This window comes from Schistocerca americana, chromosome 8 (genome assembly GCF_021461395.2).
Source record: "Schistocerca americana isolate TAMUIC-IGC-003095 chromosome 8, iqSchAmer2.1, whole genome shotgun sequence".
NCBI lineage: Eukaryota > Metazoa > Arthropoda > Insecta > Orthoptera > Acrididae > Schistocerca > Schistocerca americana.
This window is the reverse complement of record NC_060126.1, coordinates 298937172-298960335: the sequence shown is the minus strand read 5'-3', so window position 1 is coordinate 298960335 and position 23164 is coordinate 298937172.

The following is a 23164-nucleotide window of genomic DNA, read 5'->3' as shown; positions in this document are numbered from 1 at the left end:
CTTTCTTCTCCTTACACGAGGCATCACAACAACGTTTCATCAGGCAACGCCGGTCAACTGCTGTTTGTGTATGAGAAATCGGTTGGAAACTTTCCTCATGTCAGCACGTTGTAGGTGTAGCCACTGGCGTCAACCTTGCGTGAATGCTCTGAAAAGGTAATCATTTGCATATCACAGCGTCTTCTTTTCGGTTAAATTTCGCGTCTGCAGCACGTAATCTTCGTGGTGTAGCTATTTTAATGTCCAATAGTCTATTTTCGAAATTTGAGTATTTAGAAAGGCACCTCGTTGACTGCACCAACCTGGAGCTAATGGATGTGGAGATGCCACCCGAGGATGAAAGTTCTTATAGTTTAAGAACAGCTACGTGGAGCAAAGTCCGTTGGTTGTACAGTTATATACCGATTTCCAGTGCTTCCTAACTCCTGTGGGACACATTGTGAAGATGAACCCACTGCCTCCCACAATACCTTCACAGAATGGCATGTACCATCTGCAGCATTATATCAAATTTTATGCTCATATTATTCTATTTGCAGCATATTCGAATAGTATGTGATGGATAATCACGTGAGATGCTTGCTCTCTGTGCTTGAAAAATTTGCATGGGCAGCTGATGGTATATATTTAGACAATATTGCCATGACCGACTCGCAGGAGAGTTATACCTTATAGGTGCAGGCAGTTCATTGTCGCATTTGTGGGCTGCCATGGAAAGAAAATTGGAAACTCCACGTAATGCCATTGTAAATATTTATGTAGAATGGAAAAAACAACTAATTAAAATAGGCAAATACTATTTCAATTTTTATGGTATGTTAAATTGTTAGTAATGTCTTCAGAAAAACTAATAATAACTTTGTGAACACTGTATGTCATCAGAAATATATAGCCTTGTAAACATGCCATGTTGCTCAAAAAAAAGAAAAAAAAGTTCCGAAGCTGCTTAAATCTCTTAGTTAAGGCAAGTCTTCTGGTCAAGATGTTATATCACACATGTTTCTTTCAAAATATTCTGAACAATAGCCTCAGGCTTAGCAGTCATATAGTCCGCCCCAGTAGCTGAGTGGTCAGCGTGACGGATTGCCGTCCTCTGGGCCCGGGTTCGATTCCCGGCTGGGTCGGAGATTTTCTCCGCTCAGGGACTGGGTGTTGTGTTGTGTATCATCATCATTTCATCCCCATCCGGCGTGCAGGTCGCCCAATGTGGCGCCGAATGTAATAAGACCTGCGATATGGCGGCCGGACCTGCCCCGCGAGGGGCCTCCCGGTCAATGACGCCAAACGCTCATTTCCATTTCCAGCAGTCATATACAACAGCTCCTTCGACGAAAAATGTGTACATAAGGACGGGAGAGTGGCGCAGGCTATGCATACCAGTGCTCAAGAAAGAAAATAGGAGTAACGCGCTGAATTACAGACTCGTATCACTGATATCGATTTGCAGTAGGTTATTGGAACATAATTACACTGTGTTCCAACATTACCACGAAGGTAATGACACATGGTAAGCACAGATTCAGAAATATCATTTTTCGAGAGAGACAACTAGCTCTCTATCCGCAGGAAATGAGCACTATCGAGAGGGGTCACTAATTTAGTCTATATTTCTAGATCTAAGAAGTGTTTTTACACAGTTACTCATAAGAGACTCCAAACGAAATTTCGTGTTTCTGAAGTATGAGCGAATAGATTCCTGATTTCCTGTAAGAAGGGACACAGCACTTAGTAATCATCGGCAAGCAGTCGAGTAAAGTAGAAGTGATATCTGCCTTTCCCATAGGAAGTGTTGAGATCATCTAACGTTCCTAACGTAGATAGATTCAATTCGGCTAAATGCCTTGTAATTATAATTACGAACAACTTAAATTGGAACGAGCATGTTTTGGGGAAGGCAAATTAAAGACTGCGTTTGATTGGCAGAACACTTAGAAGATGCAACAAGTCTTTTGAAGAGACTACCTACTCTTGTCCGTCCTCCACTAGAGTATGCCTGCGGAAATGAATCCAAACCAGATATTACTGACGCACAACATCGAAACGCCCAAAGGGTGTATCGTTTTGTACTATCTTCAAATAGGGTAGACAATGTCACGAATATGATAAGCAAGTTAGGATGGCTGTGATTAAAATAAAGACATCTTTCGTTGCGGCGAGATCTTTTCACTAAACGTCTGTAACCAACTTTCTGCTATGAACGCGAAGGTATTTTACTGTAGCTAACCTGAATAGTGAGAAATTGTCGTCGTTATAAAATTAGAGGTATCAGAGCTCTTACTGAAAGATTTAAGCGCTCATTTCTCCAACGCACTCCTATAGTGAGTAATGGCAATGATATAGTCTGGAACGTGTTCCTACCCTCTGCCAGGCACTTAAGTGTGAATTATGGAGTAATCATGTAGCTCTAGACGTAGTTGAATGAAATCGAGACCAATAATCAGCAAATGTATAAATTTCTAGGCTACTTGGTTGGGTTTCAGCTGCTTAATGTTATAACTGAATGAGGTGTCGAATGCACTTCAGCCATAAGCTCAAAGAGATCCTTGAAAAGATGTGACGATTTTAGTTTAATGTTGCGGTTTTAGTTTAACCTAGGAGGTCGCTGGAGACACATTACAAGTACGAATAGCACAAGGATACTAGGGCTGATACAGTCGGTTTCTTTTAGTTGGTTCTATCTCAGAGTTTGCCTAAAGAAAATTACGGAAATCGCATAAAATCTTCTTGCATTGCCATGATGATAATTTGAGACACGCTTCTACCAAATAAGTCGACCCGTATAAAAGTGATTTTCTCAAAAGACTAAAAATTCATAATAAAACTCTGAGCACATGTAAATAAACGAGAATGTGATGTAGTCAGTACACCTACTGAACGGCTGAAAGAATCCAAAACCAGTACCGTACTACGGCCTTAGACCTTATTGTCTCACGGAACAACGGAAGTTTGCCGGTCGGAGTGGCAGAGCGGTTCTAGGCGCTACAGTCTGGAACCGCGCGACCGCTACGGTCGCAGGTTCGAATCCTGCCTCGGGCATGGATGTGTGTGATGTCCTTAGGTTGGTTAGGTTTAAGTAGATCTAAGTTCTAGGGGACTGATGACCACAGCAGTTAAGTCCACAATGCGCAGAGCCATTTGAACCAACAACGGAAGTTTGAAGACAAGAAAAGGAACACATGAAGTCCTGAAAAGACGCAGACAAATATTACGCCACATGAGTGCTACAACCGCACCTTACTTCTTGTACCTCGTTTCATGGGAATACTATCAGAAAGTAGCCTCAAAACAAGATAACACACTAGTCGTCCGTAGTAAAAACGTGGAAGCAAAATGAAGAACACCATAAGAACCTGAACAGCTCACGGAAAGCTTGCTAGAAATATGACTTGAAAAAATGTTTGTTGAAATACCGACTTTCGAATTATTCATATTCCACGGATTTAGAATTGAAAAGATATTATGTACCATGAGATCGATTACTTAACGCATCAGATTCCGTGACAGGTCAAGTAAAGGCATTTCCGCTAGGCTTTCTACCAGCTGTTTCGGTTCTGATGGGGCGATAGGTAGCTTTGAGATTACTTTCTGATGGCCATTCTCATGCAAGGAGGTGTAAGATGGATGATAGGCTGCGGACAGCTTTTTGCACGTTGTCGTATTTTCTGGAATTTAACTATGTGTTCACTTACGTTCAAACTTAACTTCCGTTGTTTAGCGACATAGTAAGCTGTCCTAGTTTGTAGTACAGTATCGTTTTTTAGGATTCTGTAACTCAAACAGTAAAAACGGAAACCTAACAGGATTACTTTGGTGTCCGTCTGTCTGACTGTTAAAAAACCCTGTCCTTAAGAACAGGTGGCCAAAAGAAGTTTAAATGTGTGTCGCTTATTAAGGTGTACGTCCCCTTGGTGGTGCAAGCATTTAAAGCTTCTAAGTCATGGCCACTTATGTCATACACACTCCTGGAAATGGAAAAAAGAACACATTGACTCCGGTGTGTCAGACCCACCATACTTGCTCCGGACACTGCGAGAGGGCTGTACAAGCAATGATCACACGCACGGCACAGCGGACACACCAGGAACCGCGGTGTTGGCCGTCGAATGGCGCTAGCTGCGCAGCATTTGTGCACCGCCGCCGTCAGTGTCAGCCAGTTTGCCGTGGCATACGGAGCTCCATCGCAGTCTTTAACACTGGTAGCATGCCGCGACAGCGTGGACGTGAACCGTATGTGCAGTTGACGGACTTTGAGCGAGGGCGTATAGTGGGCATGCGGGAGGCCGGGTGGACGTACCGCCGAATTGCTCAACACGTGGGGCGTGAGGTCTCCACAGTACATCGATGTTGTCGCCAGTGGTCGGCGGAAGGTGCACGTGCCCGTCGACCTGGGACCGGACCGCAGCGACGCACGGATGCACGCCAAGACCGTAGGATCCTACGCAGTGCCGTAGGGGACCGCACCGCCACTGCCCAGCAAATTAGGGACACTGTTGCTCCTGGGGTATCGGCGAGGACCATTCGCAACCGTCTCCATGAAGCTGGGCTACGGTCCCGCACACCGTTAGGCCGTCTTCCGCTCACGCCCCAACATCGTGCAGCCCGCCTCCAGTGGTGTCGCGACAGGCGTGAATGGAGGGACGAATGGAGACGTGTCGTCTTCAGCGATGAGAGTCGCTTCTGCCTTGGTGCCAATGATGGTCGTATGCATGTTTGGGGCCGTGCAGGTGAGCGCCACAATCAGGACTGCATACGACCGAGGCACACAGGGCCAACACCCGGCATCATGGTGTGGGGAGCGATCTCCTACACTGGCCGTACACCACTGGTGATCGTCGAGGGGACACTGAATAGTGCACGGTACATCCAAACCGTCATCGAACCCATCGTTCTACCATTCCTAGACCGGCAAGGGAACTTGCTGTTCCAACAGGACAATGCACGTCCGCATGTATCCCGTGCCACCCAACGTGCTCTAGAAGGTGTAAGTGAACTACCCTGGCCAGCAAGATCTCCGGATCTGTCACCCATTGAGCATGTTTGGGACTGGATGAAGCGTCGTCTCACGCGGTCTGCACGTCCAGCACGAACGCTGGTCCAACTGAGGCGCCAGGTGGAAATGGCATGGCAAGCCGTTCCACAGGACTACATCCAGCATCTCTACGATCGTCTCCATGGGAGAATAGCAGCCTGCATTGCTGCGAAAGGTGGATATACACTGTACTAGTGCCGACATTGTGCATGCTCTGTTGCCTGTGTCTATGTGCCTGTGGTTCTGTCAGTGTGATCATGTGATGTATCCGACCCCAGGAATGTGTCAATAAAGTTTCCCCTTCCTGGGACAATGAATTCACGGTGTTCTTATTTCAATTTCCAGGAGTGTATTTTGATACTCAAAATTCATTCTTCTAAACCAGTAGCGTGCGTCCCGTTGACCTAGAATTATGTGATTAGCCAAGATGCTATGATTCACGATACAACTAAAGGAAAATATGCGTAAATTTTTAATTTTCAATTACATCACACTTAAAAAACTTTTTCTCTCATTTTTTATCTGACTGTCTGTCTAGGTGTCTGTTAAGACCCCATTTCCTCAGTAACTGGTAGACGTAACAATATTAAATTTATGTCTCTTGTTAAGGGCTATTCCCTTGTCGTTCTAATAAATGTAAGCTTCCAAAGCAATGCAGCTTAAACATACGGGCATTTATGTTACGTATTTCGATGCTCGTCAACTCACTAATCAAAAATTACATGGTACTTCCCTTGGGCTAGATTCATGATACTGGGGAAAAAATATGTTTTTCGCAATTTGTTATCTGAGTTCAATAAAAAAATAGGAATATTCTCGTAAGTCTTTCAATTCACGGAGCCGATATCTTGCCAGTAAACAATATCGATAACAGGCAAAAACTGTCTAGGTTCTAGATTCTCGGGATTACTTAACTGTCGACATACATAGTTAAACTTGTACGGAGCCCTAGATCGTGAATGCTACTCGCATCTGCCCAGTCTTTTTCATTGATTCATCCATGCAGTGCACGTACTGATCACATTACTCTCTCACTGACTTAAATGTATTCAGAATTTTCTGCTGTATCCAGGATTATTCATTGTTCAGTTCTTTCTTAAGCGGAGTCACTGTATGTAGTGTACTCCACGTACACGCAGTTGCACTGTTTCATTTTATTTATTTTATTTATTTATTTATTGTTCCGTGGGATCAAATTAAGGAGAAGTCTCCATGGTCATGGAACGAGTCAATATATGAAATTATAACACGATATTAAAAACAGATAAAATAAAATATATAAAAAAAACATGTTCACGTGACAAGTCGTAAGTTTAAATAAAGAAAATCAACAATGTAACACTGGAATTGGCTTAATTTTTTAGCTCTTCCAGGAGCTCCTCGACAGTATAGAAGGCGTGAGCCATGAGGAAACTCTTCGGTTTAGACTTAGTAGAGTTTGGGCTACTGCTAAGATTTTTGAGTTCTTGTGGTAGCTTATTGAAAATGGATGCCGCAGAATACTGCACTCCTTTCTGCACAAGAGTCAAGGAAGTGCATTCGACATGCAGATTTGATTTCTGCCTAGTATTAACTGAGTAAAAGCTGCTAACTCTTGGGAACAGGCTAATGTTGCTAACAACAAACGACATTAAAGAAAATATATACTGTGAGGGCAATGTCAGAATTCCCAGACTATTTAATAGGGGTCGACAAGTTCTCGAACTTACACCACGAACAGCCCGTTTTTGAGCCGAAAATACCCTTTTTGAATCAGTAGAATCACCCCAAAAAATAATACCATACGACATAAGCGTATGAAAATAGGCGAAGTAGTCTACTTTTCGTGTTGAAGTGTCACTTATTTCCGATACTGTTCTAATGGTAAATAAAGCAGCATTTAGTTTCTGAACAAGATCCTGGACATGGGCTTTCCACAATAGCTTACTATCTATCCGAACGCTTAGGAACTTGAACTGTTCCGTGTCGCTTATTATATGCCCATTCTGTATCATCAAAATATTGGTTCTTCTTGAATTGTGAGTTAGAAACTGTAAAAACTTAGTCTTACTGTGATTTAGCATCAAATTATTCACCTCAAGCCACGAACTTATTTCATAAACTACATTATTTGTTACTGTCTCAATATTATACACAAGATCCTTCACTATCAAGCTGGTGTCATCACCAAACAGAAATATTTTTGAATCACCTGTAATACTAGAAGGCATATCGTTTATATAAATAAGAAGCAGCAGTGGCCCCAGCACCGACCCTTGGGGAATACCCAACTTAACCGTGCCCCATTGGGACTGAACATCACTACCACTCTCAATATTGCAGAGAATTACCTTCTGCTTTCTGTTCTTAAAGTAAGAGGCAAACCAACTGTAAGCTACTCCCCTTACTCCTTAATGGTCCAACTTCTGCAGTAATATTTTGTGGTCAACACAGTCAAAAGCCTTCGTTAAATCAAAGAAAACACCTAGCGTTCGCAACTTTTTATTTAATCTGTCCAAAACCTCACAGAGAAAAGAGAATATAGCATTTTCAGTTGTTGAACCATTTCTAAAACCAAACTGAACATTTGACAGCGAATTATGTGAATTTAAATGCTCCAGTAACCTTGTATATACAACCTTCTCGATAACTTTAGCAAACACCGATTGCATAGAAATAGGTCTAAAACTGTCAACATTATCAAGGTCTCCCTTTTTATAAAGGGGCTTCACTACCGAGTACTTCAATCGGTCAGGAAACCGACCATTCCTAAAGGAAAAGTTACAGAGATGGCTAAGTAGTGGGCTAACATATATAGAACAATACCTTAGTGTTCTACTAGATACCCCGTCATATCCATGAGAGTTCTTGGTCTTTAGTGATTTAATTATTAACTCCATCTCCCTCTTGTCAGTATCATGGAGGAGTATTTCAGGTAACAGTCTCGGAACACTTCTTTCTAAGAGCGCTATATGACTCCCTGTTGGGACTAGGTTTCTATTTAGTTCACCTGCTATATTCAGAAAGTGATTATTAAATACTGTACATATATGCGACTTATCAGTAACACGGACATTCCCACTACGCACTGATTCTATATCCTCAACCTGTCTCAGCAGACCAGCCTCTTCCTTTACGACTGACCATATGGTTTTAATTTTATCCTGAGACTCAGCTATTCTATCTGCATAACACATACTTTTTGCCTTCATAATAACATTTTTAAGCACCTTACAATGCTGTTTGTAATGGGCTGCTGCATTTAGATTTTGACTGTTTCTAACGTTTTGATATAATTGCCACTTTGTTCTACAAGATATTCTTATCCCTCTAGTCAGCCACCCAAGCTGCCTGTTTGTGCTAGTACCCTGTTTTGAACGTTCTAACGGAAAGCAACTTTCAAAGAACATGAGAAAAGTCTTGAGAAAAGCATTATATTTATCGTCTACTGTATCAGCGCTATAAACATCTTGCCACTCTTGTTCCTTGATAAGGTTTACAAAGGTCTCTACAGGAACTGGATCAGCTTTCCTAAACCGCTAATGGCTATATTTAACACGTGTTATAGCACAAAAATCTTGTAGAGTTAAAATTTGTGCATCATGATCTGAAAGGCCATTCACCTTTTTGCTAACAGAATGCCCTTCTAGTAATGAGGAATGGACAAAAATGTTGTCTATGGTTGTTCTATTGTTCCCTTGCACTCTCCTTGGAAAGAGTACGGTTTGCATAAGATTATATGAATTAAAGAGGTCTACCAGCATCCTCTTCCTTGCACAGTCACTTATACAATTAATATTGAAGTCACCACATATAACTAACTTTTTGTATTTCCTATAAAGTGAACCAAGAACCTCCTCTAGCTTTCACAAAAATGTTGTGAAATCGGAGTCTGGGGATCTATAAATAACAACAGTTACAAGTTTAGCTCCGTTAAATTTAACCACATCCGCACAACATTCAAACACCTTTTCAGTGCAGTACTTTGAAACATCAACTAACTCAAATGGGATGCCGTTTTTCACATACATGGCTACTCCCCCACACCGCAAAGAGCTCCTCGAAAAGCTGCCAGCCAACATGTATCCTGGTAAAGGAAGCCTCTGAATTATCTCCTTATTTAAGAAGTGTTCAGATATACCAATAATTTCTGAGTCAACATCTATGAGCAGTTCACTAACTTTATCTCTAATACCTTGTATATTTTGATGAAATATACTAATTCCCTCATTACTCGGATACCTAAGCTTTGTCAAAAGTGGTTCCTTTGTTAGAGAGACTTCCCTTAAGCAGGAATACCTATCAGCTGACTTCACTCTAATAAAGGTGCAGCTCTAATACCGACTACTGCAGGAATTTTCCCATGAGTGATCCCACCAACCCCACCTGTGCTGTCACCTATAAGCTTTGCCAACCTCCCCTTCCCATACCTGTTGAGGTGCAGGCCATGTCTAGTGAAACCCGTCCTGCTGATAGACTCCACCGACACCACTGAAATGTGACCCATGCTTTCTGTCATCAGCGCACCCCCAAGTCTCATATTATTACGCCTGACGGCTGTATTAAGATGAGGCCGATCGCGACGCTAAACAGTTCCACGAAATGCACTTTCGTGTTGCCAGTCTGAGTGGCTATCTTTTCCAGGTCACCGTCTATGCTATACTCCCTATCCCTATCAATACTATTACCAGCCCCAGCCACAATCACAACCTGATCCTCTTTAGTAAAATCCCTACATAACCCCCATATGTTAACGGTCACCTGAGCCAATCCTGCATTAGGCTTCACAATGCTGGTGACCTGGTACTCACTCTCCAGCACTTCCTGCAACCGCTGGCCTACACCTCTGCCATGAGAACTACCTAACAGCAGAACCTTCTTCTTCCTCTTCGACTTTGCAACTGTTCTAGCCACCATAACTACTGAGGTCTGCTGCATACTTTCTACATTTACAGCTACTAGAGATTCCTCTCCACTAGACTCTGACAGTTGGTCATATCTATTTTAAACACCAATAGTAAAACTCTCTGAAAATTTTCTTCTCCTAGCAGATCTCTTGCCAACAGCCAGCTCCCATTCCCCAACCCCCTTCTCCCTCCTCATCCTATGTAGCTCCTCCTGTGCGTTTTTCAACTGCACCTCAAGGGCACAGATCTTACGCTCCCGCTCCTCTATCAACTTACTCTTGCTACATATCCTGCAGTTCCAGGAGTGGATCTCACCAGAATGCCCACTGACTTCCCCACTGCATTATCACCAGTGAAAATACTTCGAACAAGTCTCACACCGCAATCCACTACTCACGAACTTACGGCAAAGCCCACACTTTTCACTCATGGTAACATTTTACTTTTTCTACGTTCCGCTACTACAGTAAGAAGATGTTAAAAACCTGACTACAATAATCACAAACTTACACTACAAGGGAAGTAACTACTATTATTAATAGTATTAATAAACAACAAATGTGTATATAACAAAGGACTAATACAGAAAGAGAATCAAATGTCTAATGACACAGTAACGAAACTAAAAACAGTTCCCAAAAGGTTCTTCTGAAATTATTTCAGCAGAAAACACAAAAACCTTCGGTCGAAGACTACTAAAGTTCCTAAATAATCCACTATACACAAACAATTAATTAGTACTTAGCCTTCGATGCGCCGCTACAGCTGCAACTGGTCAGCGCGGAATGTAAACACAGATAAAAGGTTATGTTGCTCGATACGAAACACTCACAAATATCAGGTCACAACACAAGAAAGGCAGAGGTGAGTGAAGAAACCACTAATACGTAACTTATATAGTAAATATTATCACAGAAACCGTTAAAATATGTATCTGAAACCTAGAAATATATAAAAACTTGGAGAGCGATCTCACGCGCAGTCACTCGCTTATGACGTCACACCAAATATTATGTCTAGTTATTAGTTATGGACTGAGTCTCAACAATCATATATTTTACTCTTCTAGCAATTATTTTCATTTTACTATCAATTACGAAATTCATGTCGAAAAAATGTGACTGCATCCGTGCGCTTGTATTCATTCTTCAATCGGCGCATACTTCTATGCACGAACTTCAATTAGAATTCTGTCTTGAACAGGAACGTTGGTCAGTGCGAGACAAAACTGCAATCAGCGCAATATTTTTCAAATCAGCAGTCGGCAGGCAACCATTCCTATTCTATGCATATTTTAGAGATTAGTAGGAAAGTGACAGTGCGGTGACTCTCAGGCTGCTTGCCCCTTATTAGATTGTGCTCGACGTGGTTGTTGTATATCTTCGTATTTCAGGTTTTCTTTGCATCCTCATCACACACAAACTGCTAAGAAGTAAGGTCAATTACATGTTCCCTGAGTCAGATTATGAAATAACTCTGCTGGATGAAACTACGGTTACAGATTTCACCCAAGTATTCATATGTACTCCCTACTCTTGAACATAATTAAGAAAATTGGTCACATCGCCTTGCAAATTCTTGAAATGATTATGAAAATTGGTCACATCGCGTTGCAAATAATTTATTGGTTCAAATCACATATTCAGGGCATTTTTCTGAAGACATATTTTCATGTAATAAAATCCTCAAGAAAAAAGAGTAGCTGGCATACAGGCTGTAGTGTATCGACTCCCTTCAAGGAAGGTTGATGAACTAAGCTAGAAAATGTGTTTTCAAAACTGTAATGGCCATCGACAAATCTGTTACGTGAGCACAATACAGAGGCGAACGTGAGTATCCTATGCATTATGCACACGGCGTAGCTGCAGCAGCACGTGCCTTGCAAGGAAAATGCAGAGAGGCTGTAGCAACCGGGCAGCGTAAACAATTTAACACTAAGAGACAGCCGAGATAGCACCTACATTCTATTTACCAGCGAAAATTTTTATGTGACTACGGATTACGAAGGTGAGGCAAATAACTGAATATTCATAAGTTTGGAGGAAGTAACCGACGGCAGATTCTATACTATGGAAATTTTCACAGCTAATTACATTTGAGGGCCATAGGTGGTCTTCACATTCATCGTGAAGTTCCTATACTCAAGCCAAGAGCAGAGCTGACGCTGTAAATCAGACGACACTTGCGTGGAAAAAGAACCACCCTTATTGTGCAGCGATTTTGACAATTACGTAACCAGTCTTTCAGGGCCCATAGTCCAAATACAGAGGATAATTTACTCTTCAGGAGTCCTTTTAAAACATTAGGAAGGAAATGAATAGATTAGGTGGTCTATGTAAGATAGCTGCTCAACTCTTAGTTGGCTTCTGTGCCATCAGTCTGCCATAAGACTAATTTGTTAGTTACATCTGAGGTTCTGATATTTTACTTAGATCTGATGTTCTGATATTTTACTTACCTGAAATTATTATGGTAAGGGTGAGCCGGCCGGAGTGGCCGAGCGGTTCTGGGCACTACAGTCTGGAGCCGCGCGACTGCTACGGTCGCAGGTTCGAATCCTGCCCCGGGCATGGATGTGTGTGATGTCCTTAGGTTAGTCAGGTTTAAGTAGTTCTAAGTTCTAGGGGACTGATGACCTCAGAAGTTAAGTCTCGTAGTGCTCAGAGCCATTTTAACCATTTTTGAATGGTAAGGGTGAGAACACCCGAAAATACTATCGTCACTGTGAGCACTGGTTTCTGATAGAAGACATTTGTACTACAGTATTTCTCCTGCACTGAACTCAAACACCGTAAACAGGATGTAGGTTGCAGTACTGTTTCAGAAATAACGATACGTACATGGGACAGATCAGACTGGACAGTTACAACAAATCATTCTTTATACTCTAGACAACAACAACAACAGCTTCTGCGTATTTCATTCCCGCATATTTCACTCCAGCATATTTCCTCTAATTCTTTTTCAGACACTATTGTAGTGCGCAGCTAATAATATTTCAGGAAATGAATCTTCCAGATCTGCTTGTTATTTAGTTGCATCTAATTTCACGACCGCAGGCATAAGTTGTCATATTATCTGCTGTAATACACCTCGGTGTCATTAGTCACACATTTCCCAAGACTGAAATCAGAAAGAAGAGCTTAGTATTTCCTATAAATGAGCATTAACAAGCAGATGACAATGAAGCTAGACCGTCGTCTGAAAAACTTGCTCACTGAGGGCTTTGGTCTACATTCCCTGTTAACTGCACTAGCTTCTAACTTTTTTCATCTGGAACACTGTGCGAATGGTTGTATCCTAGGAGAGGTTCAGCCAATGCACTGATTACCACAGCAATATGACGGTGAATGAGCCTTCATTCACGCACTGTGCTATTACTTGTATGTTTAACCAACTACTTTACTGAACTTTTACTCAGATATAGGCCATTTACAGCGTAACTTGAAATACGATTGCTACAGAAGGAGATCATTATAACTCTTCTGATATCTGTTTCCATTTCTTACATATTTATCAGAAAATTATCACTCTATACGAGTTCTACTCCGAGTCCGCATCCTCTGTACAAGAATTAACTGTCCCTAGTTACTTCACTAAAGGTGCCACAAACATGCCCCTTCTTCAAAAAAATGCCATCTAGACCATAAAAAATGTTTAAAATGTTAACAAAGCAACATGAAAAGGTACCTTTCTCCATACGAAGGTATACCGTGACAAATTAGCTCCCACGCAAAGATAGTTTGATATTTGAAACCAGTACTTCATTTCTGACGAATTAGAGAGATACGTAATGTATTTTGAGAATTTGTGGTTTCCCGAAACATTTTTTTTTTAGTATTTTACATCGTCTGCTCCAAGCAGAGGCTGTTTAAGACCTAGCCCATTAGAAAGTGAGCTATTTAAACTAATACAAGACAAGCTGATGAGATCAGGGCTGAATGTTATAGATATTCGTTCTTCTCCGCCAAATATTGGAATAGACGGGAGAGGGACACTAGGGTTCCCAAGAAGGGGATTCCCAGATTTCTCTACTTGTAATCAAGATGAATCTTCCGGAACTCTTGGGTGAACTGGGGCATTTTGTAAAGTAGCAGTTCATACGGGCTAGCGCTGTCCACAGTTCGTGAACTAGTGGCTAGATTATGCATAGGTATATCTCCATCAAGGGAAGTAAGCCCTAAATATAATGTCAGAATAAACAAGAAGCAATGAAAGACGTTCTTGTATTTGCTGAATACCATGTTTGTTCATTCTGTTAATTTAATTTTTAAATTAGGACGATTATTTCATCTCTTTTCCGTATTCTAAATGTGGCAAAATTGATTTCCATTTACAGAAATCATTTAACCGAGAAAAATTATTTTACTTTTTTCACTTAATTTCTGTGGCATTCATATTTATTCAAGGAACAGCATTCGATTTAGAGAAGTAGCCACAATGCAGTTTAATTGGATACTAAAAAAAATAATGAATGTAAAGCGATTAGCGTTGGTGCCTCTTGAGAGTGGGGTCCTTGGTCCAGTTTCCAGTGGGGTCAGTGACTTTCATTGTTCGGTGACGTCCTAAAAATTCCATCTCACCCCATCAACGCGCAAGCTGCCGTAGTGGCGTCAAATAGAAAAACTTGCATTTAATATTTTTTATGGGGACCGGGAGGGGGGGGGGGGGGGAGTAGTGTTGATCATTGTCTGAAGCATAAATTTAAGTATCTATGGGAGTGTATGAAGAATGTACTAGCTTCTTCTTCTACATCTCTTTTTGTGTACTGAAACATACAGGATATGTATACACATCTATTGTCAACGTTAATGAACACATTATGTTTTAATTCTACTGATCCACTATATTCAAAAATAAGATTTTTAAATTTAATAAATTTATATTAATTTGTTTGTAGACTACCAGATATTAAATGGAATGGAATAGAAGGAATTGTCCAGAAAATGAATTCAATTATGAGCCACTGACAACTTTGATAATCGTCAATAAAAATGTCTTTACCTAGTATTTTAGTTAAGGACGCCATTGTTCTTCCCGAATTCTGAAGGATTATTTATGACCAGTTTCGTTAGTGAATGCGTGTATCGTGACACTGCAGCTAAAATGTCCCTCTGCGTTAAGAGGTATCTACATGACGACGACGGTTGAGTACGACATGTTATACGCATAAAAAATTTGCCGCGTCAAATTCGGATAATTTATTTTTCAGAGCTTTCAATGAAACCCTCGTACATCCTCGTCTGGGACTAAAACTGACAGTCGTGAAATGGCAGGGTTCCCTCTTTTATGCCCACAAGGATCCACCCGATTGGCTAGATTAAATCATGATGGAGAATACGGAGGTAGCGTACTCTATGTCCATGGATTTTGCAGGCCTCTGTCAAGCGTTGCTTGCAGTGCCACCCATAACGCCATATGGTGCACTGCGAGAACTATTCCTCTGTGTTTCCTCCTTGTCAAGTGAACACTCTCATCCACTGCCAAGTGCGTAGCTGTTTCCACAATGTAATTTCAACAGCTCCTCTGATCACAGAGGCCCAAACAGGTCGAGGCGTGAACTTGTACCCTCGTATGTCCAAACAAATTCTTGCACTTATTTAACAAAATCTGCCATTTCAAAGCTTATGTGGAGGCCCATGTTCTTACTAAAACCATCCACTTCCACCGTCCCACTCTCCCTCCGTGGGCTGTCGTCCTCCTCCGCGAATCCTACCGCCTCTATCGCTCCTTCCTGCGCACTAGTGACTTGGATGCACTTCAACGCCACTGACAAAGACAGCAACACGTACGGAACCTTATTACAGCAAAGAAACGCCGGGACTGGTGCAATACCTGTACACGACTCAATGCCACCCACCCTATCAACCCCTCCAATTACTGGGCCGCCTTCCATCGCCTTACTGGTTCCCATTCCACACCCTATTACCCCCTTCTCCATAACTACCGCCCCCTTCTCGACAACCTCAGTCAGGCCAGCCACTTTGCTTCCCACCTTTCTGATGTCTTCTCTGTCCCTGATGATCGCGATTTTCATTATCCTCTCTTCCCCTCCGTCAGAGAACGCGCCGATACCTCTGTCGCTCCACTTGCTCCTAGTCTCCAGTACTTAGGGCAGTTGGCCCCTCCATCATCGGCACTCCAATCATAGCACAAAACATTAAACTTATCCTCAGGTCAAAACGCAACACAGCCCCTGGTCACAACTTTGTCACGTACTGCTACCTTAGAGAAAGCGCCTTCTCCTTCGTGACTGTCCTTGCCAATCTCTATAACGTCATCCTCTCTACCTGCTTCTAACCACACCTGTGGAAGTCTTCCCACATCCTCTTAATCCTGAAACCCAACAAACCCCCTTCCGTCACCTCTTCCTATCGTCCCATCTGCCTAACGTCCATCTTCAGTAACGGCTTCGAATCCATCCTCTCCTGCTGTATCCATCAGCACCTTAATGAACACCACCTCCTTCTCCTTACCCAGTGTGGCTTCTGATCGTCCTTCTCCGCCGAAGACCAACTACTTAACCTCATCCATCTCCTCTCCCTCCAGCTTAATTCCCGTCGCTCTGCCATTTTTATTTCCCTCAACCTCCAAAATGGCATCCCGGGGTCCTCTTTAAACTCCAAACCTACGCCCTGCCTATCAGTTTTGTCCATCTGGCCGCTTCCTTCCTCTCACGCCGTCCTTCCTATGCCACCATCCACAACACCAACTCCTGAATCTTTTATGCGACTGCTGGCGTCACACAGGTCTCTGTCCTCTCCCCTGAACAGGTACCACCTCAATCTCCCCAACTTCTGAACTGGAAGGCCGGGTCACCACTGGTCGGAACAGATTCTAACTGCCAACTCCTTTTAGGTTAGGTGCTGGAACTTCTTTCTGCCGTCGGACATCTACCAAAGAGGGGATTCTGGAATGACAGAAGTGCGGATAGCCACTCTGAGTGGTCTTATTCGTTGTAGTGCTAGACTGAAGTCGCAATCTGATACCATTAGGGTAAGTATTACCACCATTTTACGGTATGTGCCAGCGTGCTCCCGTTACTTGTCTGTAGCCATGGGCGTTGGGTTTAGTGCCGCAGTTTGTGAATAACATGCTAAAAGCAATGTCGATCGCGATAGTAAAAACAAGGGCACGAATTGCATCTTAATCAGCGGGCTTGGGGCGACTTTTTGATACTGGCGCGGTAGCCTTGTCGAAATATCTTTTCTGGAATTTTGTTGAGACGCGGGTATCGTGACTGTTGATTATTTACCTTTCGATTCCAGATTTTAAGCTTTTTCATAATTTTCTGCTAGCAGACTCTCTCAAGAGCGCTGGCCGAGTTTTTCAAGTTTCTTTCCCCTGTTCAGTCATATCTATTAGTTTTCTCTTGACCTAGAGTAAGATATTTTAGAGCCAGATTATTTCATTAATTGTTAGTGGATCGGTCCTTCATAGCATGTGACAGGGTAGCACTCGTTTCAGTTGTATTGTTTTAGTAAATATATCTAATTTATGTTCTCCTGACAAGATTAATATCAGCGAGCTACGCTGCTCTTTAAATTGATTTCATTTTATAAATCGCTGACGATGAACCCATTTCGACACACTGCCAACATCAGATGTGTAAATACATAAGGAAGCGGTTTGTCTTAATGTAATGGTCTCCAACTATGATCGAAAAAATTAAAATACATCGTGGGGTGTTTATACCTTACATGCAATATAGTTTCTGCCATGGCATGTCCATTTAAGAATTATTAATTCTCCGTAGATGTTTGCTGGGGATGTATATCTGACTTGAGTAGGGTTTTATGTATGTTGTTTTCCTCTTGACAGCTTAAATGACAGTAGATCAGCGATATTACATGTTTACATAGCTAACATTACAAATAAGTGTTGTGTGGAATTCGGTTGTTTTTTATTATTTTTATAGGTTTGGTTCTAATTAAGTTTTTGTCAGAAATTTTAGTTTTATTTGGGACTTCTATGTAATGTTTTTATATTTCCCTAATAATTTTGTCATTGTTTGTGATTTATGATGTCGTCTTGGTGTTCTGTCTTCGTTTTATATGCTTAATGCTATTATCGCTGTTACTATGAATATGTATTATTTAGTGTCTCTGATTTATTACTTTACCAGTTTTCTTCATTTATAATGTGAATAACGTATCCTATGTATTTTTTGTGAGTACTATGCTAGCAGCAATCCAGACAAAACATATTAGGAAGCGAACTTATAAAACTAATAAAAAGCAACCAAATTTCTACTCACCACTGATTTATAATGGTAAATATGAAACACCTAATATCGCTGATCAACTGTCATCCAAAGTGTCAAGAAAAAAATAGTATACATAAAAGCATTCTAAAGTCAGATATATGTCTCCAACGTTCTTCTAAGGAGAAACTAAAGACGAGACATGGCAGCAATGACATTGCATGTATGGTAAGAATATCTAACGATCTATTACAACTTTTCTGATCACAGTTACAGACCATGATATTAAGTCAATCGCTTACTTATGTCTTTACAGAGCATCTGACGGTGGCAGTGTGTCGAAATGGTCTCATCGTGAATGATTTATGTTTAAAGAGCAGTGCATCTGGCTGATATTCGTAAGAATCATGTCCTTAGAAGACATATTTTGCATGCGGATCCCAGAAAACAAAAGTCATCTTTAATTTATATACGAGATCTGTCTGTATGTTGGTCTGTAACATTCCCATGTTCCTCTTGCCATACATCAGTAAGTTTTTTATTTAGCTACCGAAACCTCTCCCAGGCGTGAAGAAGGCGAATAGGGGATCAGCAGCAGGCAGTTCGTTCACTTCTTTCCGAATCACGCCACATCTACTAAAATTCATTAACTACAAGGTCAACGTCAATTTGCCCGAAGCCAACCTGGTTAAAGGTCACAGGAAGGGGCAATTATCTCCCACAACTTGAATCACGAATTGGGGAGCTTTTACATATTACAACACCACTGATTTGATAACTGTTGAGGCCGAATGCTCGATAATAAGTACAAAGAATGGTAAACCCTGTTGTCATATCCTACTACATCAAGACACCAAATGGCACATTCCCAATGGATAATGCAAGAGCACACAATCCAGCTCAAACCGCAAACGCGTTGAAGAATGTACGTCTATTCAGTGGTCAGCTTCGGCCAGTCGTTCGGCAGCCAAAGAGAAAGTGAAGCCCTATGGGCAATCCCAGCGCCACTGTGGACAACAGCATCCCGCAGCTGGAGAGAGCAGCTTAAAGACGCATTTCACAGTAGACCCAAGCCATCACACTAGCTGTGCACCTGGTCAAGATTGCGTGGACCGAAATTTTCGGTGACTTGACGCTAGTCATGGATCGTAGGAATGAAACCATTGACCCTCATTCGACAGGCAATTAGAAAGTCAGGGATGCAGTGGGGAGATGAAAAAATTCATAGAAACCTCCAGCCAGCAACTTCATGCAGTGACACAGCCCTTGTTTGTGACTAGGTCATCAATTGCTCAAGTTACTCGGTGGGTGTTTGCTTCCATCCCACAACAAATGTAAGTGTATGCTTGTGATGGTCACGGCACATACTGATGTTGATGACAGAAATCGATTCTAACTCGTCTGATAACGCGACAGACGAATAAACAGGAGTCTAGTGAGAAGAGATAGGGGATCCAGTATTAAAATCAGAATTTAAAAAGCTTTGGACGAGTTTACATCAAATAAGGGAGATGGGATAAATAACATTCCTTCGGAATTGCTAAGATCAGTAGTGCAAGAGGTAACTAAACGACTATTCAGGTTCGTGTGTGGAATATGAGAGACTGTACATATACCATCAGACTTTCGAATAAACGTCATCCACACAATTGCGAAGACTGCAAGAGCCGAGACGTGCGAGAACTATCGCAGAAACAGCTTAACACTTCATGCATCCAAGTTGTTGACAAGGATAATATACAACAGAATGAAGAAGAAAATTGAGGATCTGTTAGAAGTCCATCAGTTCGGCTTTAGGAAAGATAACGGGAGAAAAGAGGCAGTTCCGAAATACCGGTTGATAATGGGCGCAAGACAGAAGAAAACTCGAGACACATTCGTAGGATTTGTGGACCTGGAAAATGTAAAATGGGGCAACATATTCGAAATTCTAAGAAAAATAGGTGTAAACTATAAGGAGAGACGGATAATATAGAACATGTTTAAGACCCAAGAGGTAGTAATAGCAGTGGAAGGAGTTCTCGGATTAAAAAGGATGTAAGTCATGGATCGGTCTTCGTCCCTACTGGTTGAGTGTATACATCGAAGAAGGAATGGTAGAAACAAAACAAAGGTTCAACAGTGGAATTAAAATTCAAAACCTTGATTTGAGGAAGAAATTTTTGGGAACGTGCTTTGAGAGCACAACATTATACAGTAGTGCAAAATGGACAGGGTGAAGAACTTGAAAAGATGAGATTCAGCATTGCTGTGTTTAGTGAAAGTGCAGAAGAATTAGAGGATCTGCTGAATGGAATGAACAGTCTGATGAGTCTAGAGTACGGATTTTGAGTAAATCGAAGAAAGACAGAAGTAATGAGAAATTGGAGAAATGATAACAACGAGAAACTTAATATCAGTATTGATGCTCACGAGGTATGTAAAGTAAAGGAATTCTGCTGCCTAGGCAACAAAATAACCCATGACGGACGGAGCAAAGTTGGCATAGAAAGCAGGCTGGCACTGGCAAAGAGGACACGCCTGGCCAAGAGAAGTCTCATAGTATCAAACATAGACCCTGATTTGAGGAAGAAATTTTTGGAAACGTACGTTTCGAGCGCAGCATTGAACGGTAGTGAAACGTCGACTGTGGGAAAACCGGATGGGAAGAGAATAGGAGAAACTGAGTATTGGTACAGAAGACTGTTGACTATCAGGTGGACTGATACGGTAAGAAATGAGGAGGTGCTCTTCACAATCGGCGAGGAGGGGAGTAAACCCTGAGAAGATGGGTGTGGGTGATGGGACATGTGTTAAAACATTAGGAAATAGCCTCGATGGTACTAGAGAGAGCGACAGAGGGTAAAAAGTGCAGGGGAAAACAAAGACTGGGATAAATCCGGCCGATAATTAAGGACGCATGTTGCAACTGCTGCTCTGAGCCGAAATGTTTGACATAGGGGAGGAACTCGTGTCCTGCCGCATCAAAACGGTCAGAAGACTGGTGACAAATAAAACTGCAAAACAAAAAACAAAAAAACAAAAAAAATTAAAACGGAAGTATCCGAAAAGTTAGATAATTGTTGGATTTTAGCTTCATGATGTGATACTTTCCTTTTCCGTCAGTGTAAAAGTTTATAAATAATTATGAAAGGAAATAAGAAGAAAGCAAAGCAAAGCAAAGCAAGGAAAGAGGAAGGCCGGAAAGCAAAGGAAAATACCGCTTTAAAATACTAAAAATACGAACTCCTTTTGGAAGCGCTGTTGATACAAACGATAAGTATCCCTTGATTCGAAGAGGAAGACACTGAAGAGAGAGGTGTTGGTCATCAGATGTGGGCAGTGGTGAGGCTGGCGGCCGCTGTGGGACAGGCAGGCGTTTTCTCGCGGCGCGGCGCTATGCGCTGATACACGGCTTCCTGTGGCTCCACCGGTTCGCTGCTCGCTTTAGCAGGCGGACAGCGCGGTCCGGCGCCGCACATCGATTACAACAGGTTGTCGGCGAAGCGAGGCGAGGCGTGGCGGCGGCGGCGCACGTGTACGGCAGCGGCGACACGTCCGGTCCGGAGCCAAGTGGTCGCCTGCGACCAGAAGGCGCCGCGCCGCGTCGTGCCGTGCAGGGAGACTGCCGAAGCTCGCTGCGGAATCAGTGTAAGGCCGTCGGCACACGAACCGTGCATCCGAACGTTGTCGTTCAGCGTGCCGAGTTTCTGACGTCATGGCTTGGAATAGCACGTTCGGGAGGCTTTCCGAACGTGCAGAGCAATATCTGGCATGTCAGATATTCTGAGCGTGCGTCTGAGCGTTGACCAATGAGATGGCACAACACCACCTACGTCACACGCACGCCGTCTCCCTTCAGTATAGAGTTGTGAGGCGCCATATTGGCATTCATTTCAAGCCTATATGTATATATCCCGTTTCTGAGCACCGGCAAATTCAGAATCACTGGAAAGCCCGTGGTTAGTTGTGTGATTCGTCCCAATAAAATAATGAGAAACATCATATTCGTGGCAAAAGAATTATTGTAACTTGCGTATTATGAGAGTATACTATTTGAAGGCAGCGACACACTGAAGATCCACCCAAAACGCATTGTTCTTGGTACAATTTGTTACAGTTAAGGTTCAATTAGTAACACAATTATTTACGATTAACGTTTTTAGCAATAGGTAACACAATATGATTAAGCACAGGGAGCTTGTTTTAGGTTTAGCGTAAGGAGTAGCGTCGCTATCCAGTAAAGAGTTTTTGTTGGGGTGGTGGTTCGCGTCGTAACACTTCAAATTTTTTCCCTAACTTCGCGTTCTTATTTGGTTCTGATACTTTATTATTACTTTAATATTGAGTATATGCTATAATATTTGATGTTGTGTAAATACAGGCTGTTACGAAAAGGTACGGCCAAACTTTCAGGAAACATTCCTAACACGCAAAGAAAGAAAATATGTTACGTGGACATGTGTCCGGAAACGCTTACTTTCCATCTCAGAGCTCATTTTATTATTTCTCTTCAAATCACATTAATCATGGAATGGAAACAAACAGCAACAGAACGTATCAGCGTGACTTCAAACACTTTGTTACAGGAAATGTTCAAAATGTCCTCCGTTAGCGAGGATACATGCATCCACCCTCCGTCGCATGGAATCCCTGATGCGCTGATGCAGCCCTGGAGAGTGGCGTATTGTATCACAGCCGTCCACAATACGAGCACGAAGAGCTTCAGCCATCTGCATAGCTTTGGCGGCAGAGTAGTGAATGAGTTCTCAGTGCGCAGTGTTATCTGCCAACCTCCATTTGTCGACTTTCGGAGCCTTCTCAAGATGTTGATTTAAGTTCAATAAACTGGTACTGCTGCTGGTGGTATTGGTACCACTTCTCGCAAAGGTAGCTGCGGCATATACTTCCGTAACTTGTAATCCTAACCGTGATTCAAATAGTGACTGATGGATCAGTAAAGAATTGGCCTATAATAGATCATCTCGTTTTGGTTCTGTTTACAGTCTGTGCCAAACCTAGCTGATTAGACTTAGGAGAGCCAAACAAATACTTCAGGAGAGCTAG